Source organism: Micropterus dolomieu, linkage group LG01, assembly GCF_021292245.1.
Source record: "Micropterus dolomieu isolate WLL.071019.BEF.003 ecotype Adirondacks linkage group LG01, ASM2129224v1, whole genome shotgun sequence".
Lineage (NCBI taxonomy): Eukaryota > Metazoa > Chordata > Actinopteri > Centrarchiformes > Centrarchidae > Micropterus > Micropterus dolomieu.
The window spans coordinates 12,385,491-12,394,042 of NC_060150.1; the positions used below are offsets into that span (position 1 = coordinate 12,385,491).

Genomic DNA, 8,552 nt, shown 5'->3' on the forward strand with positions numbered 1-8,552 from the left:
TGGTCTTCGGCAAGTCTGGCTGATCCCGCCTCCCACATCCGACGATCCTTATTGGAGCGGCGCACCAACCCTTCTCCAATCACCGAGCTGCCTGCAGGACCGCCTTCGTGCCTTCCCCCTCAAATAGGCTGGTCTGCTGCTGGTTCGGGGCAGCTACCTTTTGCCATGTAGTTTGCCCTGATGCTGGTCCTAACTTTGAACTCTGTGCGTGCGCGTATCCTCAGTTTGTTTGTTAGATCTGTGTGTTACTGAGAGAGGCTGATCCCAGTAGTTGGTCTACTGACTTGGGCTAGGGGAAGCTCGTTCACTGATCACTCACACCTGTTAGTAAATACTTGTTTTAGAGACACTAGGTTTAGGGGTGCTGCGCTCCCTGTGTTTTGCTTCTGAACAACGGCTAGAGAGGTTTTTGTTTATTCTTTTTTCAAGTAGTTTAGTAATCCTTCATGTAGGAGGGATCTCTCTTTGTTATATTTGGTTCTTTGTTTTACACAGCACCCACTTGCCCATTTTCTGTTTGACCATTTTGTGTGTATCAGACTGTTCAATAAATAATCTTTCCACCCATACCAAATCCATCTGGTTTATGTTTGTGTCTCTCCTACCCCTAGAGAGCGGGGACGTAACAGATGGCAAACACGTGTTACTTTTACTGTTTTTAGAATCTCCTGTGTTTGTCACACTGTGTCTGTTCTGCTTTGGTAATTTAGTTTCCAGTCAGTCATGTTATTTGTAGTCTTGTTAGTATCTGTCTTGTAGTATATTGAGTTTTGGGTTCTGTCCTGTCTATTGCCCGGTGTCCAGTATCTGTTATATAGTTAGTCTGTGTTTTGAGTTTCAGTTATTTCTTGTGTACAGTTACTCTGTGTGCTTGTGCTGGTTGGTCTGTTACTGTATGTGTGTCTGGTTGTGGGTTATGATCCGTTTAGTTCATTATGACTTTGATCATTCTGCTTTAGCCTCTGTGTAGCCTTGTTTATCATTTTGTTCATCCGCATCTCTTAGTTTACTCAATATCTGTCTTGTATTTTGGGTTTAGCTCTGTCTTAGCTCCTCGTTCTGTGTCTCAGTTCTTGTCTAAGTGTTTTCTCTAGGTATGTGTACTTTTGTGTTTTACCCATGCCTGCTCTGAGTTCTGTCTTATCCCGGCGTCAGTCTGTTTTCCCTGCTGGGGTTAGTTTTGTTGTGATGTGTCTGAGTTTGTTTGTTATCTCTGATCTGTTACATCTTGTGTTATGGCCTTTGTTTAGTGTTCAGTAACTTGTGTTGTGTCTGTTACCCCAGTAATCCCTCTGCATGTCAGTTTCTCTGTTTTCCACTTTGCTATCTCTGTCTGCCTGCCTCTCTCTGTTTTCCCTGCTGTCTCTCTGCCTGTCTCGTTAGCCTCATGTCCCACCGTGTGTGTGTGTGTGTGTGTGTGTGTGTGTGTATATACCTGGTGTTTCTGTTTAGTCCTTGTCCGGTCATTGCAGTGTTTGTTGCGTGTATACACGCTGTCTCATGTTGTCTGCCTTGCTTGTCGTGTCTCCCTACTTCCTTTGGATTACCTTGTTTTTGGACTCTGTTATCAGCCACTCTGCCAGTAAGTGTGCTCGCCTTTTGTTTGCTTAAATAAATCACTGAACTCCACTCAGTCCCTACGTGTCGTGCATTTGGGTCCACCAACCTGTCTCACCACACACCCCTTGTGACAGTGTTAATAAAGCAACGTTAAGAAACTGCTATGCGATTGCCTATAGTGTAACTGGGGAGGGTCTCGGCGAGTGTGTGGCAGCGGATGGGGGAGAGAATAATGACCGCCTGTTAAGAGCCTGACAGCTGTCGACTTGAGATGAAAGCGTGGCTATGTAGATCCGATGTTGTTTTATCCCTTCCTATAGCTACTTAAGTCTATACTATGCAATAGTGTTTCAGGTAGTGCAGAGTTTTAAAAAGTTACAACAAACTTAATGTACTCCAGTGTTCCTTCAAATGTAAAACTACAGGGTTTCAGGCCAGACAATTGCATTAGAATGTTAATTAAACCATTGTTTATCTCCTCTTTGTAATGTGAACGAAACTGACACCTCTTTGTTTAGTGCCAGAAGGATCCTTTTGTTTAACTTCTTCAGATTGGGTGATTTGGAGACAACCCCTGTTGTGCTGTATGACTAGTTGGTAGAGGACTGTGTATTCCTGTAGATCAAAAGGGGTTCTACGTCAGGGGTCAGCGCTCTTTTTTTTTCGACCAAAAGCAACGTAGAACAGTAAGGTAAACCCTTCCTAATCGGGTGACTTGGTGACTGGAAACTGTAGATCTTTACAGAGAAGCTCCTTCAGTCCACTGCAGTGTTTTTGTTTGTTCTGTAATGTTATCTCTTTATTCACTAATTTTTGTAATTAAATCTTAATTTTCATTGGACTGAGCCTCTCTTTGATCAAAATCCGTTATACGCAACAGTAAACTAAATGTTGCTAAGAACGAATGCCAGAGTTAGTGTATCGGGATGTGTGGAAAACAACAGATGGAGATCACTGAGAGGTGGCGATCGATATGAACGTTATTACGGAATATATCCGTTTTAAACTGTATGATGCCATGGAGTCTTTTGAGGAGGTGAGAGAATAGGAAGGGATCCTGGCATCAAATAGACATGCCACTAGATTTTACTCGCCTTGACACGAGTGTGTTATTATGGTTGTAGATCCGCGTTTAGCTGTATGATGCAGCAAACTTTCTGATGGATTGCGAGAATAGGAAGTGACCCCCTCAGCCTGTCAAAAGCAGTCATCTGTCGGCTTAAGAAGAAAAAGTAATTTTCGGATGTAGAAAGCGTTGACATCTGTCTGATTATTGTAAAGTACTTTAGTCTATAGCCTATGTGGCGAAAATGTAGGTCTTAGATGTTGCAAAGAGCAAACGCCAGAGTTAGTGAATCGGGATGGATTTATGTGTGAAGCAGATATCTGAGCGTGTAACTGCCACTGTTAAAAGTCGGATATCTGATTACTTAACATAGTGTAATTTCGAATGTGGAAAATGTTGAAGTACACCGACTTCAAAGGGGTGCGTTGATGAGAAAGGATCAGAAGGAGACGAGTTATCAATGCCAAAATCTTTATTGGATCCACACACTATTACAGATATATCTGGAGACCTCAAGCAGTCTAACACTAAGTCCAAACAAGCCAGGTCTGACACTAAGGTCTGACTATCTTCCGCTAACCATGAGTAAATATAGTGGAGACCGCACCCCTGTGCATTCTTTCTTTGTTTACCATATATGGTGAAGTCAGTTTATGTAGCATGTTCTAGTGCGCCTTAAGGGCTGTGAAAGTGTGTGCGTGACTGTATTCAGAAAAGTGTGTCAGAGTATATTGTTGTCAGGGCCCGTTTCCCGTTATTCATCAAAAGCTTCTAACTGTCCTAATTGCTGAGTTACCTAAGATAACACATATCACACAATGTTTATAATCCTATTGAGCAAGTGCAAAGGGTAGCTGCATACCCTCAATAACTATAAGTATGAGTGGCATATCCACAAAAACAAAACATGTTTTTATCTCATCCTATAGGCCTAGGATACTTTAGTATCCTACGTGATACATCCTGTTATCTCTATATAGACAAAATGGTTGTGTTTTGCAGCAAATGAGGTGGTAAATGGTTTAATTATTTTAAAATAAGCTCAATCTTCAGGTCAATACATGTAAATTATATAATATGTTATAACACATCTTGTTTGGATTCTGAAAACATATTGTCTTTATTTAAATATATCCTTTATTTTAAAAAATTGCTTGGTGACATGCCCGACTAGTCCACATCAGAGGCGGCGCTTTTTACATCTGTTATAATAAAAAAAGGCTGTTATGAGTTTGAATAGATAAGATCTGTTTCTTATAAATGTTGATAGATAAAATTCTATTTCAGCAAAATAGTAGGTCTATGTATGTGTATATTTATGATATATTAGACTAAATCTAACCGGGTAGTCTCTTTTCCTGATCCCATCCAGAGATGCCCTGAGTTGATTGGGGAGTTCTGAAACAATAAAAGGTCGTAAATAAGATAGGTGTGTAAAAAGGGTTGTGTTTTGACTATAAGAAGGTTGAAGATATCCCCGTAGAGCACCACTTTTTTTAGTCGGAAAGTTTGCTGCTGTGTCTCACTTCAACTCCTATCCAAGATGTCTCTTGTTGCTGATAAGTTCATACACTCAAATGAACAATATTGGTGTATTGCTTTTTGGCTATTACTTAATATAAATTATTTTATTTTTTTTCAAATAGCTCTGAATTGCATCGATGTCTCAAACCGTGATAATGCGGAAGGCATGAGACAGCAGATAGCTCATTTCTTAGGTAAAAGGGCGGGGGGAACATTTGTGCAATGTTGACTAGTGATGTGTTTCAATACATGCCCAGAGATTTGTAAACTCACATAAACTATTTAATGTATTCTAGAAGAACATCACTTATTTGACGGAGAACCACCGGTGCACGATGGTATGTTGTTTTAAATTTGACGTAGTTAATATTCTCTTTACAGTTTGCAATAAATATAACACATTGTCTTGTGTGTCTTTTTAGCTATTAACTGTGTCTCCTATGCCCCGTTGTTGATCGATGAAGAACCCGCTGTGACACAAAATGGGTGCAGAACTGATTCCCCGAGGGACAACAGGTCTTCCCCTGAGTCTGATTATTTTAACACATGTAGAGAAACTGTATGTGTATTAAATCATATCATTTGTTTTATTCATAAGTATATAGTTTTTACGTGTATCCCACAGCAATAGTGCCAGACTATGCTGAATCGGAAATAATTGTCATAGAGGACACACAGGAGAGAGGTATGTATCTACAGTTTATTTTAGAGTTTAAGAATAGGAGTGTATAAATAATGAACTAATTGTTTTGTTTTTTTTCTCTGATCAAAAAAAAACAGCGCTCCCTCATCGCCATCGATCCCTGCTGAGGTCTATCCGGACACCCTCCAACTTTATCGCCTGGCTCAAATAATTTCTCCTGGTCTGCTAGAATCATCTGTTAACTCAGAAATGGATGAGTTTTCTACTGTTTGGACTGACGCACAGGATGTGAATTGGAGTGAAGACGAGCAATTGGTTGAAACAGCTATAATGCCAGTGTTTCTCAACCTTTGGATTCTTTTGCTTCATCACATGCATGCGGTTTTCCTGATGAACAGATGACAACTCATAGTAAGTCTTCTAACATATCTGTAACTGTCAAACAGCCAATTCATCAACCTATGATAACATTGCCGGCAGGAGAGTATCAGCGACTGGTTAGACTCTGTAAAGCCAATTTGCACACTAGCCGGGTGACAAAATCTCAAGTTGTTAAGAATTCTACTCAGATAGTGTTTTTGATTAAAAACCCATCAGCGAATTAGAAAGGACAGTCATATAGGAAGGAGATTTTAGAGTTAAAAGCTAAAATAGACTATATATCTCAAAATTCAAAAGCCTAACAAGTTATAGGCCTACTGTGTCTGATTTTTTTCATGCTGTTTAGTAGCATCTTTAATCATGAGTAGGAAACGCCTGTGCAAATCATTTCATCAAAAACGAGTCTCCCCAGTAACAAGCGACCAAAGTGACTATGATGAATCAGATTTTGCTAGTATTTCAAATGTAATGAATGAATTTAACCATAAGGCCATCCACTCAGATTTAGAAGATAGAAAAAGAGCTCTGGGATGCATCTGTGGCATATGATCTCTGTCTGATTTCTGTTTTGATGATGATGACTATAATATGGAAATGACAGCGGCTGAAACTCATCATTTGCATAACATTGGCATTTTGAATGGGGATGTCTCAGATTATATTGAACCAGAGGACGCAGCTCCCTCTCCACATGCATACGTAGTCCCCCCCTGCGCAAACGGGTCCAGATTACACTTCACAGACAGGTGAAGATCCCCCTTCACAGGCCTATGCATTTCGCACTTCACACACTGGGGGTAGTTCTGTGTCTGACAGACAAAATATTCAATTTGGCTCCAAAAATGCCAGCACTACAGCAAAGAATTGTCTGAACTCATACAAAAGACAGGGGGATTGCGGGGGGTTTAATATTACAGAGAGAAAAAAATTTAAGGTTGTGGAAATTAGACATCGACTAAATTTGCCTACCGTCACTCCAGAAAATATGCGGGAGTCACTACATGCACTAAAACATCAGTTAAGAGAAGTTGTTGATTTTTCATCGAGTAGCTGCTCCTGACCTCAACAAATTTGGTCTTGAGAGGACCATCCATGGCGAAAGATGCCTTGTTCTAAATGCTGCTGACGACTATAATGCATCGACATTTCTGAAAGAAGTTGAACAAATTATGCAGAGTAATTCCAGAATGATATCTGACGATGATTTGGATATTGTTGTTACAGTGGCCTTAAACAAGCGCGGGGGAGGAGGGTTGCGACTCAAATTAGGGAATATTGTTGCGTTTTTTAAAGATTTTGAGAAAGGAGAGGCCCAGTCCAATGAAAATTAACAAAAAGATTTAATTACAAAAATTAGTGAATAAAGAGATTGCATTACAGAACAAAAAATAACACTGCAGTGGACTGAAAAGTTGGTCCTCCGTTCAGATTTACAGCTTTCAGTCAAGTCCTAACAGACTGAGCTAAAGCCGCCTCCAGCAGTGGACTGAAAAGCTGCTTCTCCTCCCACATCCACAGCTTACAGTTCTGATTCTCACAAAATAAATTGTTGATATCCTCCAGGTATGTGGGCGGGTCCATTTTCCTCCAAATGGCTTAGGTCCATAGCCATTGGTCGTTTGGTTAACTTCTTCGTCACCCAATTGGGAAGGGTGTACCTTACTGTTCTTCCTTTTGGTCGAACAAAAGAGCACTGATCCCAGACGTGAAACCCCCCTTCAATCTACAGGAATAAACAGTCTTTTGCTCTAAACTAATCATAGAGAACAACTGGGCTGATCTCCAAAATGGTTGACACCCCATCTTAAGTGTCAATGAAACAGTCAAAACAAAACAGTCCTTCTGGCACTAAACAAAGAGGTGTCAGTTTTCTTCACATTACAAAGAGGATACAAACAATGGTTTAATCAACATTCTAATGCAATTGCCTGGCCTAAAATCCTGCAGTTTTACATTTGAAGAAAAACACTGAAACACTGGAATACATTAAGTTTGTTGTAACTTTTTAAAACTCAACAATATCCCTTATGATGACATTATTCAAAAGAAAGCAGCATGCCTATATGTCCCTACAACGCTGACAACAACCTTTGTTTTTCTTATTGCGTCTCCCTCTCTCTGTACCCTCACCTGTCTAAAGTAAAACTTGGCCAGCATGCACAGGGTTTAATGCAGACCATATAGTTGCCCTGTCTGATGTGTCCAAATTTGAACACTTTTTGGATGTTAAAATTATCGTGTGAAAAAATACTTTTGCATACCTAATATTAGGTAGGCCTATTTTTATATTCAATAAATACACTGTTATGAGCTGTAGCGTCTCCAAAATCACCTCACACATCACTGATATCCTGCTGGTGATACTACAATAGTTAGTTCATAGAAATATAGTTTTGCATAATTCTGCAGTATGTGTTTTCGGCGTTGCAATTTGTAGACAGTCCCTGCGCACTGGTCTCAGCCGGCTGCACCTAGAGACCAATGTTATTTGTGCCGCTCGTTGGACAACTCATTTAGGTGAAAATGTAATTGTAGCTTATTGTCTACTTAACTGCGTCTTGCTTACGAGTTATTGATTCCGGAAGTTCGAATCTGTGAATAAATGTCTAACTTTACCGAACTCTGTTCCGCCTCTTTCGGAGAGGAGACCGACTTCAGCTCCATGTAGAAACTGGCTGATGAAAACTTAAAACAACATCTTCGGACACAGTATTTAGCGTAACTCCATCAGCTGTTCACTGTAAACACAATTCTGCAGCTGGCTGCTATTTTCCAGCTATAAATTTAATGCCGACATACGATTTCAGGCAGACTTGTGTGGATAACAAACTGGATAAAACGATCTTCGTTCTTAAAATAACTCCAGCACAGAGAAAGCAACACAAAAATAAAATCGCCATTAAAGGTGTTGCGTTTTTGTCCTCCTTTTTGTAGTGGTGGCAGTTTGGTCACTAATGCTTCCATGTCGTATTGTTGACGTCTTGCGGTAAGCGTGTCGACTCATTTCCGTTTCCGGTGCTTGTGTGTTGGTACCGTGTTGTGCTGCTCTCGCTAAATAACAGTTACATTTGTTTGATTACAGCGGCCAACTGTTCGCTAAACACTTATTCTTTACAGTAATTTTGCCTAAGCACTCACAGTTCTTTCCATCTTTTAGTGACTGCTGTTCAATCTCATACTTGTTCTAAAGTTTTGGTAGCTGACGCTACAGTACTTTAGCTTAGCCGTTAGCGACTTTAGCTTAGCAGCTAGCGATGGCTTCTCCTTCTCCCTCTCTCTCTCCTACTTTCTCCTGCTCGGTGTGTCAGATGTTCAGTTACTCCTCTGCCTCCTTTAGCGGTAATGGTACATGTAATAAGTGTAGTTTATTTATAGACA

At 40.3% G+C, this 8,552-nt stretch overlaps 1 long non-coding RNA gene across 1 annotated transcript; it reads left to right on the forward strand.

Moving 5' to 3' along the window:
- Positions 1-4,444: 4,444 nt before the first annotated feature.
- On the forward strand, positions 4,445-5,106 carry LOC123975224. The gene is made up of 3 exons (XR_006826008.1): positions 4,445-4,488; positions 4,573-4,835; positions 4,931-5,106. It is a non-coding gene; the product is annotated as an uncharacterized LOC123975224 (long non-coding RNA).
- Positions 5,107-8,552: the final 3,446 nt, after the last annotated feature.